Raw genomic sequence first — 23,119 nt, forward strand, 5'->3', positions numbered from 1 at the left:
AGCTCTAAGATACCATGCAGCCTGAATGGCAGGGAACTAATACTCCAACTTTATTTACTCTCTCACTGGTTTACCTGCCTCCAAGTGATGCAAAAGTCCTGAATTTCTCTTCCAGAGTGAGGACTCCATAAGGGGCCACACTGGTTAGAGCTGAGATGCCCGGCAGTGTCCTGAAATTCTGTGACTCAGGGCCACCCCGGGTACACAGTGCTCGGCAGAGAGTCTTTGTGTGTCCCCGGTGGGCAAGCCTCCCTGGCACCCCCCCAGAGGGCTTCTCCCAGGTGTGCACCATCTTTCCCCGTCTGGGGCTCACCCTGCTCTCTGCCCCCCTCCCCGCCCCCAAACCAGAATCAACTCTAAACAAACTGAGGCTTCCAGGAGAGACTGAAAGAGAGGTGGTCTTCTAGAAGGGCCTGGCGTGGGCTCCCTAAGGATGATTCAGGCCGCTCCAGTGTCCTGAAATAAGTGTGACAGGGGAGGTGGGGAAAGCTGCACGTGTTCCAAATGCGTCAGGGGCCAGAAAGGAGCCAGGGTTTCTGACACGAACAACGAGGCAGTGAGCAGCACCGTTCGTGGGACTAGGCTGGAGGAGTCGCAATCAAGAGGCTGGTTTTGCTCACCGGTTTTGTGCGGCCTTGCACACGTCCAGGTGGGAATTTCCGTGAGCCAGTAGTAGATGCGGGTCTGGGTTGCAGGCTGGATAAACGCAGCGGGGCACTGGCTCCCTCCTTCAGCAAGTGGGGCCGAGCGCGGGCCTGGCGAGCCTGGTGCTAAGCCCAGAGACGCAGTGCGACAGGCGGCACCCGCTGCCACGGGGCTTCCACAGTCGCATTGCTCCCCGGAGATGTCCAAGGTACAGACCCCACGGTGTTCAGCGATGCTCCCCAAGTTAAGCTACCTGGGAAACGGTAACACAAGAGCTCTAACCTGCCTTTCGGTGGCTCGGTTGGTCTCAGACAACGCTCCTCCCTCATCCCCCGCACAGTCTGGAGAGGGAGTGTCTTCATTATTATCAGCCAGGTGGCCCTTACTCCTATTTGAGTCTCTGTTTCAGCTCAACGGCCCAGAAGTACTGAAAACTCATGTCAATGATTGAAACATAGATTTCCTCCCTTCCTCACGCACCACGCTGGCCACGGAGCCTTCGCCTCGGCACAGCCAGGGCCTGTGGTGCTGGGACCAACGAGGCCCTGGCCTCTGGACTCTCTTGACACTCTTCCCTCTCTTGTCTGAAGTAAAATGCCTTTGACCACCGTATGCAAATCTTTCCTCCTGCTGCAGCAGAGCCGATTATGCAGTTACAGGATAGTAAGCCAAGAATTTACATTATAAAAGGTTATGTAGGCAGAATTAGAAATCGATGGCAAAACAAGGATTGCCTGCCAGTCATTATCAACTTAACTTCTATTTATTGAAGACTTACTAGGTGCCAAGACTAAGCTATTTGTAACATATGTTACTTAATCCTTACAATTTCCTTATTTGACAGATAAGGGAACCGAAGCTTAAAGAGGTTCTATCAGACAAAGCACCACAGCCAGTAAGTATCAGAACTGGAAGGCGTCTGTCAGTTCCCTCCAGCGCATGCTCTTGACCACTAAACTAAACTAAATTCCTGTGCATTCAACATTCCCTGCAAGTGTGGTTTTGGAGTGAGCTGCCTTCTGCTCAGACCATCACATAAACTGTGCATCACAAGACCTGCCTCTTTCATTTGTTTGACGGTGGACACAGGCTGAATGTTTAATGTGGATTGTCCTTCACACATTCCCTGCAGTACAAACCTCGCATTAAGCAGCCCTAAGGGGACCCGATGCTGGAGAGAACAAAGAATTCGAGATTCCAGAATATTTTGTTTAAGTCATATGCTAATTTAATAATAATTAGTGTCATGTCTCGCCTGAGGCGACAAGAAGTTGAGCCACAGATTGTTTTTAATAGTGCAAAGATGTCAGGTGATATCTCCTTCATAAACAAGGGACACGAAGGGAAATAAAAGCTGGACAAATTTGGGGAAAAATGATCCACGCCATTCGTCATGATTAAATGAGAGTTAGATTGGTTTTAGCATACGATAATAAAATGAACCAACCAGATGACTCGATTGGAGAAACCTATTGGATTTCAATTTATATAAACTTTGAGTGGTAGAGAAATACCAAGAAAAGTGTTGCTGTTATTTTTAACGCTAAGAAAAATAGTGAGTGAAAATGTATAATCTTGTTTGATTTTATGGTCTCAAACTCGGCCCTTCCATGACCTGAAATTTCAGCCCCAAACCATACCCCCCTCCCATTATCCTCTTTGTAGCAAAACAGGATGTAAAGAAAACAAATAGAAACGCCGTCCTTTTGCAAAGCTGAATGCCTCAGGTTTTCAGCAAAACGTCCAGAAATACTCTCAGCCACTAGATGGCAGACGATGACATGAAATCAGGGTTGGAAGCTGGAGGGGATATTGAGGAAGGTTGAGTTAGTGAAAAGCTATAATTCTTCTGTATTCATAAAGAGATATAGCCATTCTGAACGTGTGTACATTACTTCTAATTAAAAATATTTACCGATTCACTTAAATTCTTGTCTAGAAGCCCTAAGGCCAAGACCCAGCTGACTGCAAGGCCCTTTCCGCATCTCCCTCACCTGTCTCGTCCTGTCTCTGCCAGTCTCCCTCCCGGGGACTCCCTGCTTATGAATCTCTCTCAGTGCCAACCTCCAGTTTGTCTGGGTCCTAGTTGTGGCGATCTCCCGTCACACTCTCCATTCTCTTTGCCTCCCTCCAGCATCCTTGCATATTTGCTGGGACTGAGCCCAGCTGTGGTCACCCTTTCTGACTCTTTGGGGGCCTAATGAGCCCATTTCTCAGACAGTGCACCCAGTACGATGCTGTATTTCCAGGTCCTAGGCCGAACCAAAGTGAGCCCAAGAAGCGAGAGGAATGTTCCTTGAAAAACAGTTCACATCAATGTTACAGGAGGGCGCAAGGAGAGGCAAAAAGATGAACTCAGACCAATCCGGCAGCTTATTCAAAGTTTCTCATCGCGCACCGCTAAAAATAGAACCAGATCCTCCTGACACCTGACTTGGCAGGCCATTTGGTGAACTGTGTCCTTCTTTGATCATTCAGTGAAAGAACAGAGTAGCGCTTTGGGGGGAAGTCTGCCAAGTAGACTTAATAATCTTTTCCAAGTGCTATCAGTAATAGGAAAAAAAGTTTTCTGCTAGCGTCTCCACTGCTCTGGACTTAATAATTTCTAGAATACTTAACACCCTGAAATTGAATCATGTTACTAGACTCTCTCACTGGAGATTAACAAAGTGAAAGTGAGACTGAAATCTCCCAAAGTGCGTGCTCCTTGTGAAAAACCTCCTGGGCGATCCATACCATATGTCGCTTTCTACACAGATCTCTTATAAAATGTTGACATAGCCAAGCGACAGTCTCCATGAAATCTTCTCTCACCAAACGTCCCTACGTTAAACCAACCTCATTTCCTCCGTGCCTGGCATGTAACAGATGCTCACTTTGCGCAAGAAAGGAAGGGAGGGAGGGAGGAAGACACGGAGAGACAGGAGGGAGAAGAGAGAAAAGCTGTACCCGTTGAAAAGACATAAACAACGCTTGTAAAATCGTCAAGAAACATGCTTTCTCTGCCCAGCTGAGATGAAGAAATGTCAGCTCTCTTCTCAGTACAACCTCATGTTTTAGGTGTGGCCATTATAAAAATATTCCCTAATCATCTCTTTTCTAGACTAAACAATCCCAGCTCCTAAAACTTTCCCTCAGCACTTTCACTGATTTTTGGTGTGTGCGCTTATCTGTACCAACTTGGATTTCTTTCTTAAAAGTCAAGGTTATTTGAGATTTCATTCCACGGCTTTCCGTGATCCTTTTAAATGTTACCCTCATTTGAGGAGATATTTACATAGTTAAGAGGGAAGCCAAATGAAACTTGTAAGTTTTCAAAGAGAAAACATATTTTGAAGCACATGCCAAAGTAGTTTATAGAATAACTACAAATTGGTTTTGCATACAAACCAATTTGATCAGAAATTTGCTTTTTTAAGAGATAAAACAGATTCATGATTGCATCTTGATCTCCCAGCCCCCTAACGAAACACACACACACACACACACACACACACACACACACACTTTTTGTGCTATGAAAAAATAGTCAAGCATAATACCTACTTTTACCATGATAATATTTAATGCAATAAACCAGTAAAAGATTTTTTTTATCCTGAATTCATGAACTATACAGCGAATTTGCTGTAACATATAAATACTGAGATGACCTGTTGGCAAATATTGTTGGACACGTACAGATAAATTTTGCAGGTTGAGCATTTCCCTGTTTCTAATCAAACTGTCTGTGAATCACCTTTGTCAGCATCACCTTGCAGAAGGGTAGCTCAGCAGCACTTCTCAAAAATGCCAATTTCTCGTCTCTATTCCAGCCCCACAGAATTGGAATCTCTGGAGGTGGGGCCCAGAAAGCTGGCATACTCCCCAGACAGCTCTTATGAGTATCTCAGCTTCATAGCTTCTCATATCAAGCGTTGGTCTTTTCACTTGGTGGAACAATTCCCTATTTACCTCCCCAGAGGTAGAGATATATTTTTTAAAGTTGCTATTTAAACAGTGATGCTAAAAATGTGAGAGGCCTATTTTCTGTCCAGAAACCTGATTATTGTGGAAAGAGAATTTAACTGTGTTAACTAGGGGTCTGTACCGCTGAGACTACCTTTCTTTGGGGATGTTACTGTAAGATAAACACCATGATTTCTTTTATAATTCACTTCTTGGCCACGTTTGCACTTCCCATTGCAGAAAGTTTGATTTGTTCCTTGTGGTGAGCTCTAATGTAAGACGTAGTCTTTTTAAATGAGAAAATGGGAATATTTGTTTTCGATTGGCCACCATCTGCCAGGTAGTTGGAAAGGAAGGAAAGGAATGCTGAGCTATAAATGCTGAGTCAGTGGTTTGATCTAATAAATGGAATCCAGAGATGTATTCTTCTTCTTCTGGTTTCCGCCACTTAGGTCACCTCCAGGCCGTTGCTTTAAAGGCGACCTGTTGTGATCATGTAACGGCCTGGTCCACAATCTGATCAAATATAACATGAAAGAATTTGACTACATGACTTAATAATCAATTCCAACCCTAAGACTCAGTGGAAGATGATATGCTGATTCATATCATCTTATTTAACGTCGACGCTCCTTGTCTCATAGGAGCATTATACGGTCCATGAAGATGATACAGGGAGTCAGCGAAATAAGCACAAGTGGCCAATTCACAGACAGGTTGGGTGGCAGAAATACTATTTCAAGTTGATTGCTTGGAAACTGGAACATATTCACTCCTATAAACAATGTTATAAATTGTTATTAAATTCCAGAGTTAATTCAAAATGCACGTAGGTGGGCTACCGCGATGAAAATGAGAAGGGGACATAGCAAGGAAGCCAGCCTCCGGAAAGGGCTGGGTCGTGACAGCTATCCGCACAGGCTACTGCAAGCCAATCACAGGTGAGGGTCACAAAGGGACAGACAAGCAAAGGCAAAGCACCGTCTCCGATGCAGGAAGAGGCCTTTGATTTCTTGACAGGATAATGACACAGCATGGGCTAATTTCCCTTGGGAATGACAACCAGATGCGCTCCGGAGTGCTGGGCCCGAACCCCTGCGAGATATGATTGATACCTTTATTCCAGACACCAAAGAGCGTAATGACACCGGGTAGCTCCCAGCCCTCCCCCAGCCCAACTCACCTTCTCCCAACTTTTCCCGCTCACAGTTGTCTCCACTTTGGACATCTGCATTTCTCCACCAGGAGATCTCAAACAGCAACAACCAACCAACCACAGAAGGTGAGGAAACGCCTTTGCAACCAGTCCCTTCTATCCCAGCTCACAATGGGGAAGACACTTGATGTTGGTGTGAATCTCTTCACTTGGCCTGAAGGTCCTGGAAGGCTGTTGGTGCGTGATGCCTGGTGCTGCTGCTGGTAGGGGGAGCTCCTCCTCTCAAGGGTTTCCTGCAATCAGAATAAAGCGCAGTGGCCTGGGGAGAGTTCCACCCTCCCCAAGGAACCACTCCTCCTTATTTGCAATATATGAGGAGGATTTATAAACGTGATGATGCTTTAAACCAAGGGATACTTGAATTAGGCCAGTTCTGAAACACAGCAAGATTGCTCTAGTGATGGTTGTGGCTATGGGGGTTTATGGTGCGTTTGCCTGACAAATCTCTATGAGTTTTCCTTGCAATTTGCCTCTTTTTCCATTGCTTTTCAGCCAGAGTGGGGGAGGGGGAGAGAGAGAGAGAGAGAGAGAGAGAGAGATGGGAGAGAATCGATTGGTTGCCTCCCGCATGGGTCCTGACCGGGGGCGGGGATTGAACCTGCATTGAACCTGCAACCTAGGTCCATGCCCTTGGCCGGAATTGAACCTGGAACCTTCAATCCATGGGCTGATGCTCTAACCACTGAGCCAAACCAGCTAGGGCTCACAGTTTGTCTTTTTAAGTAATTCCAGTATCTAAAACAATCCTGGAAGAAGGAAAAATGAACAACTCCTTTTTCTGAATGAATTCTGCTATGCATGTTTCTCCAAAATGATGAAAACAATGTACAGTGTCTGCCATTCAAACTTAGAAGATGAATTTAATTAAAGCAAGAAAACAAACAAAAAATAAAATTCTCTCTGAGTACCCAGGCGACAGAAAACCACGCCGGTTGGATTTGGGGTACTTAGCGCATTGGAGAATATAAACAGATCTTTCTATCACGATACCCATATTTTAAATGACCGTTTTACCTGGAAATAAGTTGTCTCTGGCTCTCATTTGAATCAGGAATTAAGTGAGATGATGTCACTAAACTAGTTTCATTAGGTAGGATATTGGCCTATTGTTGAAATGATTGTCTTTGCTAATAATATTTCCACTTGAACACCTCACATGCACCTCCAAATGGAATCTGCTTTATTCTTTCTGTGTACTCCTGACACCTCAAAAGCCTTCCCTCCTAATGTTCCTTATTCAGTTAGTGACACTGCCATCCACCCAGGTGGCCAAGCAAGAAGCTAAGTAGACACCTTCAACCTTTCCACCTTAATTAGGGAAGTTCGGTGAGCAGGAGAAACATGTTCCTTATTTACCAAACAAGTCATTCTTCATCAATGTTTAAGTGATTTTGTGAAATGTTTAATGTGAAGTGGAAAATGTTTAAGTGATTTTTCTGGGACTTAGCTCCCAGAAAAGGGTATGATATACCTTGATTAATACTATGGCATGAAATTGTCCCCAGAAGTAGCACATTGGGGTTTTATTAAGCTGATCTACCCATCGAGGATAAGACGTTAGTAATATATTGCGCTACAGGAGCATATTTGTATGCAGTTAGCTCAGCGGAATATCAAACATCTTTCAAGTCTAAAGCAAAATCATCATCCACTTCTGTTGAAATGCAACGACTTCTGGGGTAAAGTATCACAGTGCTTAAACATTTTGTTATACTATGCACTGGGATTAGAATTACCCGTGACAAACACCCAAAGGTATTCTTTGTAGGGATTTAATTTGTAGACATTTCTTTGTAGAAATCACAAAATATTCATTGTGCCCTTTATTCAGTTCACAGTATCCCGTTATATTTCTAACATCAGACTGTGTAGCAGCATTCTGTCTCGTTACTAAAAGGCAGAGAGTTCATACCCTATAAAGCAGCATGACACCCATGGGGAAATTTCCCAGTGATGATTTCAGATATTTCCAAGAAGATAGTGTCTCAAGGACAAGATGCCATCACTGCGACCCGGTGCTTTCTAGATTTGAAGATTTGAAGAACATATAATGTCATGTAGATTTAATAAGTGCTTTTCCACTGTCAGTACAGTCATATTTTGTGTTTTTCCCCCACTTGCTTAGAAATCCTAGAAATAGCCTATGCAATACTCTCAGTTTATTTATACTTAAAATCAAGTCTCCTTTCATGAGATTTAATGCTCTCTTTTACCAAGCATTCTTGAATTTGAGGGAAGTTATATGAGTTAAAGGCTATTGGAGGCTTATTTTCAGGAATCTGTGCCCCCCATTTGGCAAGTACTGATGCCAGAGGGAGGCTCTTGCAATCACTAAGTAAGGGAGGCGCTCACATGTGCATAGAGACCACTGCCCAAACACCAGCCATCGGAAACTTCCAAACCTGTAGTGAATCGTTCTAAACTCCTTATTTAGAAATGGAAACAACAAAGACATTGACCGTTGAAGTACCTGGGGAAGTGGCACACTTCCTACTGGTCACTCTGAGCCTTGGCCCTACAAATGTGTTTACATAAGGATTAGTTCTCTGGACAACTCGCTGGGATTTGATTTAGGAACTGAATAGGACTCGCCACAAAGAGCCAGCCGATCACAGACAGTGTGTTCTTTTAATTTACTTCCATAAACAGGCAAAAATTGAAGTCAGCTGTCAGCAAAGACCAAATTAAAGAGCTGAGTGTCAGAGCCACAGTTGAACCAAGATCAGTGTTTTTTTGGGAGGTGGGGGTGGGAAGGGGAGTTTAGATTTTTAAGCTTCCAAAGAAGATGTGTTGTTAGGTACAAAGCTTAGACTTTCCCTTGAACTGTGGTTTAGATATACTGTGCATTGTTTACTCTTCAAAAATTAAATTTAGACTGAAACGAATATCATTCCTAAAAACTTTCCTCCCTTAAATGATGTACATAATCTCAAATATAATACAATAAATGTGCAAACCATAACCATCCCTCACACAATTAAAGCAAATGCAGCTCAGTCCACTGGGCTCTGGACTCTGAGTGAATCTCCTTGACATGGCTCATCACAGAGTCCTAATGCTGCTTTCAGTGATTTCAGTGATTCCACTCATTCCGTCCTGGTGTTTTTTGTTTCTCTTGTTATCTCACAGTGACCTCGCTCCTGTGCTAGTTGGATGTAACAGAACATTGCAATCGTGATTGAGGGAGGCAAATAAACAAAATCTCAAGGCTGGAACCTCTGCTAATTCAATCAGCAGCACACACCTTTGTCATGTCTATCACAGTAAATGCAGACATCCATGGCTATGTGCGATGCCTTAAAATTTGGTCGACATAGGTATGAATGTAATTGGGGGCGATATGGAATAGTGGTTAAAGCACACTGGCCTTGGAGTCAGATTTGGGCCTGATTTGCAACTTGGCCATTTAATAACAAATAAGTTTATTTCTTTGAATTTTAATTTTCTCATTTGTAAAATAAGGCCAATAATATTTCATAAGGTTGTTTTGAAATGAAATATGATAATATATCTATAACATGCTTACACAAAGCCAGGCATATAGGTGGCCTTTATCAAAATAATTATTCTTATTATTTTATTATTAGCTCAATCCAACAAGTAGATTGTTAGGACCTGCGCTGTATCCAGAGTTGGAGGATACACACAAAAATGTGTGACACAGTGTTCCTGTCCTGAAGAAGCTTATAATCTAGTTGTTACTGTTAATGATGGAAATGAACTACAGTGCCTAGAAAGAGCGGTGTGTTCTCTATGGGGAAGTGTCTAAATGAGTGGGGGGGAAGCAAGAGCTTGGAGGGATCAGAGAGAGAAGAGGGCAGTGTGAGCTGAAAGCGTGGAGGAACATTGCATGAAGATGGTGGACTGTGATGAGTGTGGAAGAGCGGACCCTCCACACGTGGAGTGATTGAAAGGTGATAGACGTGAACATGCCTCTTTGAGGAGTGAGCAGCTTCACCAGAGCAGTGCTGGTGCTGGGAGCAGGGAGGATCAGGTCCCCAGGGCCAGCATTTTCCAAGAGGTGTTCTAAGAAAGGGTAGTTGAGCAGGAAAATCAAAGGATTCCCCCACCCCCCAACTCTCTCCCTGTTTATTTCTTATTAGTGTATTTCTTGGTCAAATGATCGTAAAATGTTAGGCCAAACAAAGTGAAATTCACATCTTCCTTTTAGGACTTCTCAGAGACTTTAAAATGCTAATATGGACAAGGTCGTTTAGTAGGTCAGAAGGAAGCCCTGCTAGTGAAAGTGGGAAACGAGTTACACTAATAGCTTCTAAAAGAATTAAGACCAACCCAAAGAAAGGTCCATCTGCCTCTGGTACCCAGGCACCCCAGACATTCAACAAATATTTAGTGACCGACTGCTCCGGGGACATCCATGGACTTGGGTGATTTTCAAAGGGTCTCAACAAATACAAGGCTCACATCGGGCTTCGTTTTGTAAGAGATGTTTCCCGGATCCCGTATGTTTTTTCCTCTAGAAATCAGGAACATGAAATAACGTGTGTCGGTTGGGTCCAATTGATTCAGATACATTTTTTAATGATAGACGAGAGGCTCTTAACTCCAGACTTCATGAAGATAAACAAGGAAAGAAGATAAGAACGAGTGACGCCTCCCTGAGGAACGGCCGACACGTCATTAAGCGAACAGTTCGCGTGAACACACACAGACACACGTCAGAGTAAGCTGCTGCGACGGCAGGGCAATTCCAGCACGAACCCCAAGGCCCTGTGCTAGGGTGGCCGTGGCTCTAAGAACGAATTCTTCTCCTCTCCGCAGTGGCTGACTCGGTTGCTTTATTTCTGTGTCCCTCATCTGTCCTGGCTGGCGCCCATCACGGGTAATTCTGTCTCGTAATCACCCACACCGGCCCACGGCAAACCTCTCCCTTTCCTCTGAGAGTTGTACATAGGCGGGGACACACACATGACGACACCCTTAGTTGCTTTGTCCGCACCCTTTAAACAAATAGAATCGCTATCGGCTACTTTTTTCAGCACACGCTGTTTCTGTTCCTGTGTTGCTGTTACACAGATACGCCCCAGAAACTCAAGCCTCGTTCATTCTGCATATCACACCCGCTGTGTCTGATCGGTTATTCTGAACTGACCTGCCACACGATATCTTTACGGCCTGAGACAGCTTATAGGCCTTTCTGCATTTAGGCTGCAAAGACCCAAAAAGGGATATTATTGTGAGTGCTGACTTCAAAAGTTCCTCTCACGTCTGCCCTGCCTGGGTGGCTCAGTTGGTTGGAGCGCCGTCCGGTGGACCACAAGGTTACAGGTTCGATTTCTGGTCACTGCACATAACCTAGGTTATGGGTTCGATCCCCAGGTAGGGCGCATACGGGAGGCAATCAATTGATGTTTCTCTCACATCGATGTTTCTCTCTCTTTCCCTCTCTTTCTAAAATCAATAAAAACATTCTTGGGTGAAGATTATTTTAAAAGTTCCTCTCACCTCATTTTCCCATATAATATTTATAATTCCATTTCTTCATAGTTATTTCCTTACTGGCGCTCTAAAACATACCCCTAACCTCTCCCCAAGCAGCCACTGGTTACGGTTTAAAATATGAATACATTGATAGATAATTGTTTTTATTAACCATTTCATGTTCATTCCAGGTATTGCAGACACATTCACATACACATCAATAAAAACTGATAATAATAGCAAACATTTATTGAGAGTGTACTGTGTGCCAGGCACTGAGTTAAGAGCTTTTTGATGCATTAGCTAATTTAATATATACAGCAAACCTGAAGTTCACTTTCTATTTTAGAAGAGTGAACTTTAAAAGCCATCATTTTTTAAAAGTGTAAATCTAACCAATCAACCTGCTTAAAGTATTTTTAGAGTAAAATTTAACTTCTTTGCCACGCTCTACTGAGTCACGCATAACCTCCCCTTCGCCCATCTCCCCAGTTTTGTCCCCTCCCTTGCTCACACTGGCTTTCTTTCCCTTCAGCTCCCAACTGAAGGCCTTTGCATCTGGCCTTCTGTCACCCTGTAACTCTCTTCCTCAGACTCTCACAAGACTGCATCCTGCACATCATTTAGGTTGTTCGCCTGAGCGTTGTCTCTCTCGCGAGGCCTTCTTGGGCCTGATGCTGTCTCCTTCTAGCAACCTCTATCCATCACTCTGCTTTACGTATCATCGAACATAACGCTGTTTGCATTTCCCTTCTGTATTCATTTGTTTCCGTGCTTCTGCTTGTCCACCCCCTCGAACATTAGTCCCAGCGAAGGGAAGATTTGTATCTGTCCTCTGTACCCAGAGCATAAGTATTGCTTTTATTAAATGAACACTTAGTGACGGCAGTGGTACTGGTTTTCTTCCAAGCCATGTTTGTGCTAAGAAATTTATTCATAGTCAGGCAGATGACCGGCTTGAATTTGAACAAGTCACTTATTCCTGATTCGAACTCAGGACTTCTCAAGTCCAGATCCCACGCCCTGCTCCATCTACACTCCCCTGTATGGAGTTTTAACATGTCTATTCTGTACAAAAGCTGAACAGTTCTACCCCACTCTCCTTTCAGTAATAATCGACTGGATAAATTGGCCTAAAAGGAAGCTATTTTACTGCCACATCTTTTCCTGAGTCTGAACAGAAGAGGACCCAGATATCCTGGATTGTCCTAGGACTTTGCTTTCATTCAGGTGAAGCTGCCAGGAAGGCAGGAGAAGAGGAAGGAAAGTGAACCAGGATATTTCGGGCCCCTGGCATGTATGAGGCATGTTGTAAGTGTCATGCTGATTAACACCTAAGCTGTTTGTGACAAACACCACTGTACAGATGGGGAAACGCTGAATCCGAGAGTTAAGAGGAACACACAACTTAGTAACAGAATATGAATGTTGTTCTATATACATCCAACGTCCATAAATTTTCCATGGCATCGCTGTCTTAATGAGCGGTAGCAGTGTTCTTAAGAGTAAAATGTGAAGATTTTTGCTGTTAACACCACCTACATTTCTTCGTTTTCACTGACATTTGAATATTCCCAGAATATAACACGATACGTCTTTATCAAAACCCTGCCTTCCCTCTTGTTCAGTAATAGCAGAAGTTTACGCCAAATTAAATAAAGCCTCATTTCTTAAACAGCCTCCCCAGAAAGGAGCCAAAAGCCTGGACAGTGCTCAGCAATGGATGCAATTCTGAATCTCCAAGGCAACTGAGGAATTTATTTTTCCCCGAGGCGACGTAAAACATGAGCTGTCTTCTCTTCCATAAAATGAATCAAACCAGATCTGCGTGGCAGTTTTACCTGGAACTCAATAGCTGGTCCCAAAATCAGTCGAGGGCCTTTCTAACTGAAGCTCAGGTATGAGGCTCCTCCTACTTTTCTGGAATGTGGGCCAAGGAACTACACGTGTGTCGCACGACCAGCCGAGAGCCATCAAGACGTGAAACTGACACGCAGGAAAATTCTACTTGAGGACATAGTCATTTTCTTTTTTCCCCCCTGGTTTCTCAGGATCCTCCATGAAGGTTTCCCTGACTTTAGAGACAACTGAGCACAATTTGGCCTTAGCAATACTAAGCTCCCCATGGGACCAGGGCTTGCAGACAGTGCCACAGCGACAGCTATTTCAATGCCCTTCCTTGGAACTGTCATCATTGGAAACCGGGTGGTACAAAAGGAGTCTGGCTGCACTTGACAGCGCCTCTCTCTGTCAGCAGCCTCTCCTGTCCTGATGGAGCATCTGTCTTCCCATCCTTGAGGGAGCAAGGCTCTGGCTTCACCCACAACCTCTATCTTTTGGCAACCTGCTCACCCTGGACTTAAACTCTTTTGAAACGGTTTCCTTCCCCCCTTATATTTCCAAATGAAACAACTTCCCCGCAAGTGCTGTCCTGGCAGCCTTTCTCTCTTACTTTAGAAGACACATTTAGACACTCTGTTCCAGCCAGAAGGTCACCCGTGACAATAAACAGCAAACAAAACTCACATTGGAAGGCACAGAGGAGCGATGAAACATGACGTTGTTGGCTGCCTCCCTGCCAGAGCCGGCTGTTCCCTCCACAGAGTCCACGCCGCGCTGATGGCTGCAGAGCTCCGGCCGCCTGGGGCCCGAGCACCCATCGCACCCATTAAAGCAGGGTTGCTGGGAAACAGAGGGTAATATGCTCTCCGCTCCCTTCAATACCACGTTCTCCTTCCTGAGGTTCCTAAACAGACAAGCAAACAGACAAATGCAACAGCCGAGCTCTTAACAGTCTTACCTGATAGGAAAGTTCAGGGTGTCGGTGTCTGGAGAAGCGATACTCCTTTGGCTGTGCTATCAAATCTAGTCTCGATTCTTCTTATGAATCATGGCATCATTTTGATCATGACTTAAAAGAAAATCCTATGGTGCTTAACCTCTTCGTGATCATTTCCTGGTGATGAACTGGAGAGAGGTTAGACTCTGTCCCTGACCTCTAAGCAACCTGAAGAGGACCCGGATCCCTTTTTCAGGAACAAACGACCCTTTGACTCTATCACACCCCTCCCTCTGGTCTTAAATTCAAATGGACTCTCCTCTCCTTCCTTGGCTTCATGAAATGGCGTTGGCTCTTTCGTGATTCATTCTCGCATCCATGTGTCCTTCTCGGGGGCAGCCCAAGGGTGCAGGTTGACCCACCCACTCTGGTCTTTGGCACAGCTCATCTCCAGACAAATTATGGTTTCTATTTTCTTCTGTAGTTTTCTGAATTGAGAATCTAAGGTATGCTGGTAGATCAGATTATCCAGATCTTGGGATACTATGAAGTTGTTAAAAAAATGTGTTTGGTCAACAGTACTGGTGCTAATGTAGAAACAAGCCTGAGATATAAGAAGTTAAAAAAAATAAAAGGAAGTTGCAGAAAAAGTGGCTTATATTTTTATCTAATTTGTGTTCAATATATACACTTTCAATTATAAAAATAGTACATATTCATGGAAAAATTCAAAGAAAGCACACTTCTTGGATGGCTATGGATCTGAGGGAAAGTTTTACTTTTTGCTTTGTATGACTTTGGTTTTCTTGAATTTGTACCGTACACATACATTTTTTTAAAGAATTAGCAATAATAATAATAAATTGGTGGGAAACTCGTCAGATGCCATAGTGGTGTTGGATATAGACTAGAGGAATTTAACTTTGTTTTTTCCCGGGGCAGTAGTTGCATCTACTCTCCAAGTAGCCCCTTGTTGGTGAATGCCAACCTATGAGTATCCTTGATCTGCTGTGCATGTAGTTAAGCCACAGCGCTCCCTTCCCCCTTCAAATTCTGGGGTGCAGCGTTCATCTGCACTGGAGGTGCTGCCATGCCAGCTTTTCTCTGGCTGGTTTGTACAATTTTCCCTCCTTCTGTGCTATAAAGGTGAACCTTGCAAGTCAGTCTCTATCAACATCCCACTCTTTTTTTTTTTTATATATATATATGTCTTTATTGATTTTCAGAGGGGGGGGAGAGGGAGAGAGAGATAGAAACATCAATGATGAGAGAGTCACTGGCTGCCTTCTGCACGCCCCCCACTGGGGATCAAGCCTGAAACCCAGGCATATGCCCTGACCGGGAATTGAACGGCAACCTCCGGATCCTAGGTCGCTGCTCAACTGCCAAGCCATGCCGACCGGGCTCAACATCCCACTCTTAATCCAGGAGCCCATTTAGGGGATGACAAAGCAGGGACCTTTTCTTCTCGCCTTTCCTAATGTGTCATAAAGATCACTCAGGGGCTGATGTGCCAACCCTCTGAAAGCAGGCACCCGGCTCTGCTGCCAGGGAGAGGCTGTGGCATGAGGACTGATCTCAGTACCATGAGAGGAGGGACTGTGTACGGGAGCTAGCAAACAAGCAGGCTGTCCGAGGCACTGTTGACAGCAGATAGTCTGGGCAGTGATTGAACAAAGTAGGGAGAGTGGGGCCAGAAAGTCAGGATCACTGAAGATTGCAGTGGAGACTCTGCTGTAGCCCCTGGATGCAGAGGCAAAAAGTAAAATAGGGCTCTGGGCCCAGAGGATGTCCCATTTTGGCTGTTTATTAAGTAAAGATGGAGGTGAGGGCTCAGTTATCAGAAGTAGAGCACAAGCTCAAAGAGGCACTAAGGATAGAGCTGATTCATGCTGAGTTGCCTCACTGGCAAGGCTCAGTCTTTTTTTAATCCCTCCAACAGAAGAAGGCTGGGTCCCTCTGTCTGAAGTGAGATTGAGTCTGTAGGACAAATGGGCCAAATTGTGGAAGAGCAGAAATTTGAACGGCAGGTTAGTCAATACTTTATATCAACCAGAGTAGGGGATGAGGGCCAGTTCAGGGCCATTAAGCACAAGCGAGATCAATGTCAGCCTGGTGCTGATATCAATTAAAAAAACTCAGAAAAAGATACAACCTATTCATTTTATCTGTCTCCTGTACATTCATTGCACATCGGGATCTGGAATCCAGTGCATGTCCCAAAAGTCTCAAGCTATGAAGCGAAGCAAGCCAGCCAACCAACACAACCAACTGAACCAATAAATAAAAACACCAGGGTGACATTCTGTAATCCTTGACAAGAAAAGTGATGACATGTGTGGAGCCCACCATGAAGCCCATCCACACACAGCATTTAACCCTGGTTGCAATTTTCTCTTTACGTCTAGATTAGAGGCACACACCCATTTTCTTTAAATCACATTTAATTTGTTTCTTGGAAATTCTAACGTGTTCCAAGAGAGCAACTTCCCCATTGCCAAAATCTCCCCTTGGCCCGACCCTTCTCGTCTCAGGTTCTGAGGCACTGTCCATTTCACATCTCACGCAGCGTTACTCACTTCTTGCTCAGATGGCCTGGATAAACTGCAACATTTTCCTATTCCAGAACTGAACGGCGGCGGCGGGCTGATTGCTGGAAAGGGTGAAAGGCTGGGGTGTGGGCAGAAGGTAGTTAGGCCGTTACATTCTTTGCTTTCGCTGCCAATAAAAAGTGTTGAACTGTAGACTGTCCGACGGGGCCCTGTTAGGAGAGCTACACTCTGGGACCACACCAAGCGGAGCTCAGACTGTTGGTAATATTTAATTCAGTGATACAAATTGCAGGGGGAGAAACACAAAAAAGCAGCTTTGGACAAATTTAGCATGCCATCTCTAGAGGTATTTTATATTGAACACCCAGTGAATAAAAATGCCTCCAAATTTAGCCCCTATTGGAATTTGAAAGAAAACTATTTTATTAGCAGCAGTGCTTAGTACTACTAAAAGGCAATCAGTGTTCCTGTTCAAAATCGGGCTAAATATATTGAGGGTTCTCATTCCTAAGGTGCTGTTGGTCTAAATACTATTTTGACATTACCTCCCAGGACTTTCTCTTGGTATGTTTCCAAGGCTACAGATCTTTAAGAAAAATTCCTGGGATTTTTCTCCCAATCCTATTCCCATGAGTTACTATGGTTGATAAACATACGGTCAGTTGACCCCTGTGCTGCTTAAAGAGCTAATGCTCCACTCCTTTTCGCTACTATCTAGTGAGCCATTTTCTAGCATTCATTTCATAAACATGTGCCAACCGCTTTGCATGGCATGTGCAATCATGATGCTTGGGGCAGTGAAGACCAAGACAAAAAAGGCAAGAGTATTTTGTACAAGAAAATCACAGTAAATATTGAGTCGATAATTATGATACAGGGAGCTGAATGTAGGGCTGCGACTCTGCAGCAAACGCAATTATCCCCATTTTTACAAGTGAGGGAACTGAAGTTAAGTGGTTTGCCCAAGGCCACAGCAGAGTTTGTGCTCCTTCCTGTCCACACGGTTTATGGGGAATCCTGCTACGTATATGCTTTCCATGGCGGCTTATAATTCTTTCCTCATAAGAAAAAGACTCTGTCTCTCACCTGAAGGCCAGATCCATTTCTCATGGCCCTTTCATAGCCAGTACCAAATTCTGTGACAGGCTCAAAAGAAGATGCTTGGTTGATTAGTGCAGAGGGAAGACTGTCTTTTCCTTCCAAAGTGTATGTTTCTGGCATTGACTCCTGCAGTGACATCACACCTAAGTCAGGACTCGCCTGCTTCCTGTGCTGTGCACCTGCTCTTTCGCGTGCCCCTCGCACGACCACTGCTTTCCATCTCCAGTTTATTGATTTCCTCACACTGAGCGCAGCAAGGAATAGCAAGCTGGGCTCTGCCGGCCACGCTGTGAACAGTGCTGCCTCACTCGGCGTCCAGTGCAGACGCACACACACTAAATGTGAGCTATTACGATGTTTATTGAGTCGCAGCAGAAAGAGAGCAAATAGAGCTTCCAGGAGTGTGCGCGTTAACTCAAGCTCAGTGTCACCAGTGAATAAATACTAAGCGTTCACTGAAATGGAACAAACGTGACAACTTCCGAACCACGGTCACATGCATAACCTGTATCTATTGAACTTAAAGAAAAGGCTTTAGGAGTCATTTCATTTTTATAAATGAGGAAACAAAAACTTAGAACTGGTAAAGGCCTGGCTGCGTATTAAAAGCACCTGGGAGAGCTTTTAATAATGATTGTTGTCCAAGTGACACTCAGACTAGTTAAATCAGAGTCTCTGGTGCTGGCACATGGGCATGGAGGTTTTTAAAAAGTTTTCCGTATAATTTTAATGTGCAGGGCTTGGTTAAAATTTTCTGATAGAACCAATTACTTACTGGATGAGGCAGGACTCTTGGGTCCCCACCTACTATCCACAACACTGCATCTCAGCCATTGGAGACCTCACTGCAGGGAAAGCATTTGTCTTTGGAAAACTTAGATGAAGACATTTTGTGAAAATTAAATTTAGGGTAGAGGGAGGTCTATATTAAACAGCTAACTAATGAACCTAACTCATGACCCAAACAAAGGCAGCAATTTGGTTTGTCTAAATATCTCCCTGGGTGTTTTGGGAAGCCCCAAGGGGACACATTGATAAGTTCCATTAAACGGGTGATAGGGTGTACTCTGCATAACCTCTTAAATTCCACAGGGAATTCAAGGCACATTTTTTTTAAAAATAAAATATCCCATTTCATCCCTATTTCCAGAATTGTAATCAGAACTCTGGCTTTTATGATGTATTATTTTTCTCATTTGGTTTCCCTTGGAAGAGAATGGAAACTTGGAGTCTTGGCCACTCTTCCGTCACATTCTGATTTCCCCATTTAGTGGGCCAGAGCGCTTCGTGGACTCTTTAATATCAATGGAATTAACATGCATTCTGTGGAAAATGTACAATGGAGATTTATAGACTTGAGAAACATAATAAAAATTAAGCGAAATGTTGATGTTTTCTTAAAGATAGAGGTGGTACATTTGATGTCCTTGCCAATGTTTAGTTTGGGGAAAAAACATTTAAACTTTCCAAGGCTTCCTTTATTTTGTTTGTATTCAAAATATTGGTTCCTAGACCTCCCCTGTAGCGTAGGACTCATTCTGAGCTAGTTAGGAAGGTCTTAGGGGAGATACAATAACGAGTGGGGCAGATTTGATCACATCACAAGCAAAATTGTTTATGTAACCTGCTCGTGCAGAAGATGATAGCAGCAGGGAGAAAATCCTCACGATTCTGCTCCCCGAGTCTTGCTTTGCCTACTCTCAATTTCCCATTGTCTTACCTTAAATGTCACTGTCTTTTGAAAGTTCTTCAGGAATTTTCCAAATTAGTTTGGATCTCTGTGTAATGCTATTCATTTTTATTTTTATTATTTTTTTAATGCTCACCCGAGGATATGTTTATTGATTTTAGAGGGGTGGGGGAGGGAGCCCAGCCGGCGTGGCTCAGCAGTTGAGCATTGACCTATGACCCAGGAGGTCACGGTTCGATTCCTGGTCAGGGTACATGCCCAGGTTACCGGCTTGATTCCCAGTCGGGGGGTGTAGGAGGCAGCTGATCAATGACTCCCTTTCATCTCTGATGTTTCTCTCTCTCTCCCCCGTCCCTTCCTCTCTCTGAAATCAATAAAAACATATTTTAAAAAAGAGGGAGGAAGGAGAGAGAGAGAGAGAAACATCAATGGGAGAGAGAAACATTGACTGGTTGCCTCCAGAATGCACCCAACCGGTATCGAACCCGAAACCTAGGCATGCGCCCTGACTAGGAATGGAACCCACAACATTTCCATTCACAGCACAACACTCAAACTAACTGAGCAACACCGGCCAGGGAGTTATGCATTTTTTTAATAAAATTATTCTGCATGCCACTTATCACAGCTAAATTTGCTGAATGTATTTTCCCTGCTGGGTTGTATCTTGTTCTAGTTCCAGCACTCCAGTGCCTAACACAGTGCCTGGCATGGTAGTACTCAGATTTTATTGAATGAATATGCCTCTTATCACCAACACCCTTTGTACACACACCCCCCCAAGACACACCCTGTTTCAATGATTTAAGTATTTGCCAGAAGAGCAGTGGAGCGTATGCTCATATTGAAACTCTCGAAAAGTCTTTAAGTTCTGCTTTGTAAAACCCACAGGCTACTCAAACTTTATGCTATTATTACAAAATCAGAAAGCACTTTTCGAGATGGTTATAGATGGGCTGAAACCTTAACCTTGGAATTAGCCTTAGGCTCAAATCCTGAGTCTGCCACTTGCTAGCAATCGGCCTAATTGCACAAGCCTCAGTTTCCACATACATAAAACGGCAAGCAATGACAATCATGAATAACACATCGCAGACACGGTTGTAAGGACGGAATAAGAGAATATATTATTTAAAAGCTAGCAGAGTTTCTGGCACAGGGGAGGTCCTTGGTTAGTGCTCATTGAATCTGAATTTAAAAAATAAAAAAAGGAAAAAAACGGCAATTTTGGATGGAAGCTTTCCCGGGGGAGCAGGCTGTTTAAAGGTGGAGAGGGCTCCGGGAGTCATGCACCGTGACTGCTCCCTGGGGCTCCTGAGCCCAGTGCCTGCAGCACCATCTTTCATTCTACCTGTGGTTTCTGGAGTTACATCAGAGGTTTGGGGTCATTGGAATTAATATTTCCTCCATAATAATATCAGGCAATTTGAAACTTCTCCTTTTTTGTCCTGATTATTATTATTTAAAAAAAAAAAAGTCTCAACATTATTCTGGGAACTACCATGTAAGATAATATATTGGTATACTGACTATTTTTGAATTAGTCCTAACAAGTTTACCAAATATTGCACTTAGGAACTCACAAACTTTGGTTTACTTAGATCACACAGCAGAATGCTGACAATCTCTAAGGCGAGAAGAAAAATAAAACCTCTGTGACGTGAAACCAAGGTGAACGGTGCCATATAAGCCACTGGAACAGTGTGTCCGCAGTTCGACCCACCGTATAGCCGAGGTTATCGCAGGGGGTGCACTTAGTTTTCCCTGGGTGGGGCAGTGAAGCCAGGTGCCTGATGTTACTCAGGGCTTCCCGTAACCTCGGATGTTAAGAGTATTGCTAACACCCAACAGTGAGCTGGAGGGAACCCAGCTCCATCGGAAACCTCTCTCTTGCACATTTAAAACACTTATATACCTCAGGAGCCTAAGAGGTGGCTGGAGGCCAAGTGCACGGTGCTTTCTTACCAACAAAGCCCTGGGGCAGTCAACCAGAGGCTTGTCAAGAGTAGGGTACAAAGGACAGTCACAGCCAAAAGAAAACAAACACAGGCCACGTAGGTACAACTGCTTGAAACAATCACCTCTCACACTGGGTTGTCCTAGGATATCATAAAATTCAAACTCAGTAAAATACCTTTTTATAACACACATATATTGAACAGCCTGACTCCAGCGGCGGATCATTTCTATTTCATTTTTTCTGCTATCCTCATAAAAAGAGATTTCCTTCGTACATAAAGAATCTGAACTGACCGTGATTTGCCTGGATATTCAGAGACACACGCAAGTGGGTAGAAAACATGACACACGCTGAGCTCTCTTCGGCTCCTAACATTTCTCCACATGTGAGTCAAAAAAAATAAAAATAGGAGACACATTTCATTAGAATTTTTCACCCCTAATTGAAGAGCCGGTTTCTGATGGAAGGACATGAAGCTGAAAGGGCGCCAGGGAAATAGCTGGGTTCCACCAGCCATGGGCCGCTCTCTCGGCGCAAACAGCTTTGTGGTTTCAAACTAAGTCTCGGCGGCCGGGGTCAGCGAGCGGGGACTGAAACCGGCCTCACGTGGCGGCTCCGGGCGGGGACTGTGCGACCCTTCCCCGAGCCGCCCAAGGCTGCCAGGTGAGGCCACTGCCATGCGTCGCTCACCAGTGTCCCGCCTTCGTTCCTTGTATACTGGTCAGTTTCATCCCAGGACAAACCCCCATTTGACATTGATGCAGATTACCATAAATCACACTCACACACACACCCCAAAACAGAAAAGGCAACTATTACGCAGTCCCATGCCTAATATCAGCTATTATTTTGCCTTTGAGTCTGAAAAGTCTTTTTTAAAAAAAAAAAACAGCAAAAGGAAGAAAAAGAGAGGGGAAGGAAGGAAAGATACTAGGAAGAAAAGATGAAAACTGGAAGGAAGAAAGGAAGGAAGGAAATAAAAAATGGGTCTTCGATGAGAACACTCCCCTCAGTGCCTCCAGTGCTCATCGTATTGAAGGCAGACTCATTTTGTGACTGAGACAAACCAATTCTGACTCCCAAGTCTCCGTCTGGGGACGCTTCTTGCTCCCAGCCATCTCCCCCTCGGCCAGACAGAAGAGGGAAAGTGTTCATTTATTGCTCTATTATGACTGAAACCAGCGCTATTTGGCAGTTCCTCTCCAAAAAATTTAATGTCAAAACGTCCATTTCTTGAAACAACAGGTTTGGTCGAGGCCAAAGGCTTTGAGAGGAGCTTTTTTCCCTCCTGGTATTTCCATTGCTGGTACTAGCCCAAACCCAAGCTACACGCCCAGATGAAAATGCACGTAAATCAAACCTCAGAAACGGGCTGAGCTACATGAATGGGGACCTGGGTTAGCTTGGATTTGATCTGAACTAGATCCTTGGTTTGTTTCTGAGCTGGTTAGAGCAGGATTTCTTTTTATTCCTCGCTGGTTTAGATCCTTGATTTCGATGTGAATTAAATTGCCGTTGTACTGGGTAAAATGAAAGGCAGCCCCTCTACTGACAAGAAATATTCAGAAATTCATCCCACTCCATTAAGTATGAAGCAAATTCCAGTGACTGATGACATATTACCGTTATTTCCTCAGTTATTTCTGGTAAGGGGTCCAACTGGGAATTGAGCTTTCTTTATAAAAATCTAACAAAAAGAAACCTCGAGTCTCAAACTCCCTCAATCACTTGTCCTTGGGGGAAAATGGTAACACCTTTTGTGAATCGAGCCTTAATGTTAGAAGTA

The sequence above is a fragment of the Miniopterus natalensis genome, chromosome 16, assembly GCF_054644295.1.
Source record: "Miniopterus natalensis isolate mMinNat1 chromosome 16, mMinNat1.hap1, whole genome shotgun sequence".
Classification (NCBI taxonomy): Eukaryota; Metazoa; Chordata; class Mammalia; order Chiroptera; family Miniopteridae; genus Miniopterus; species Miniopterus natalensis.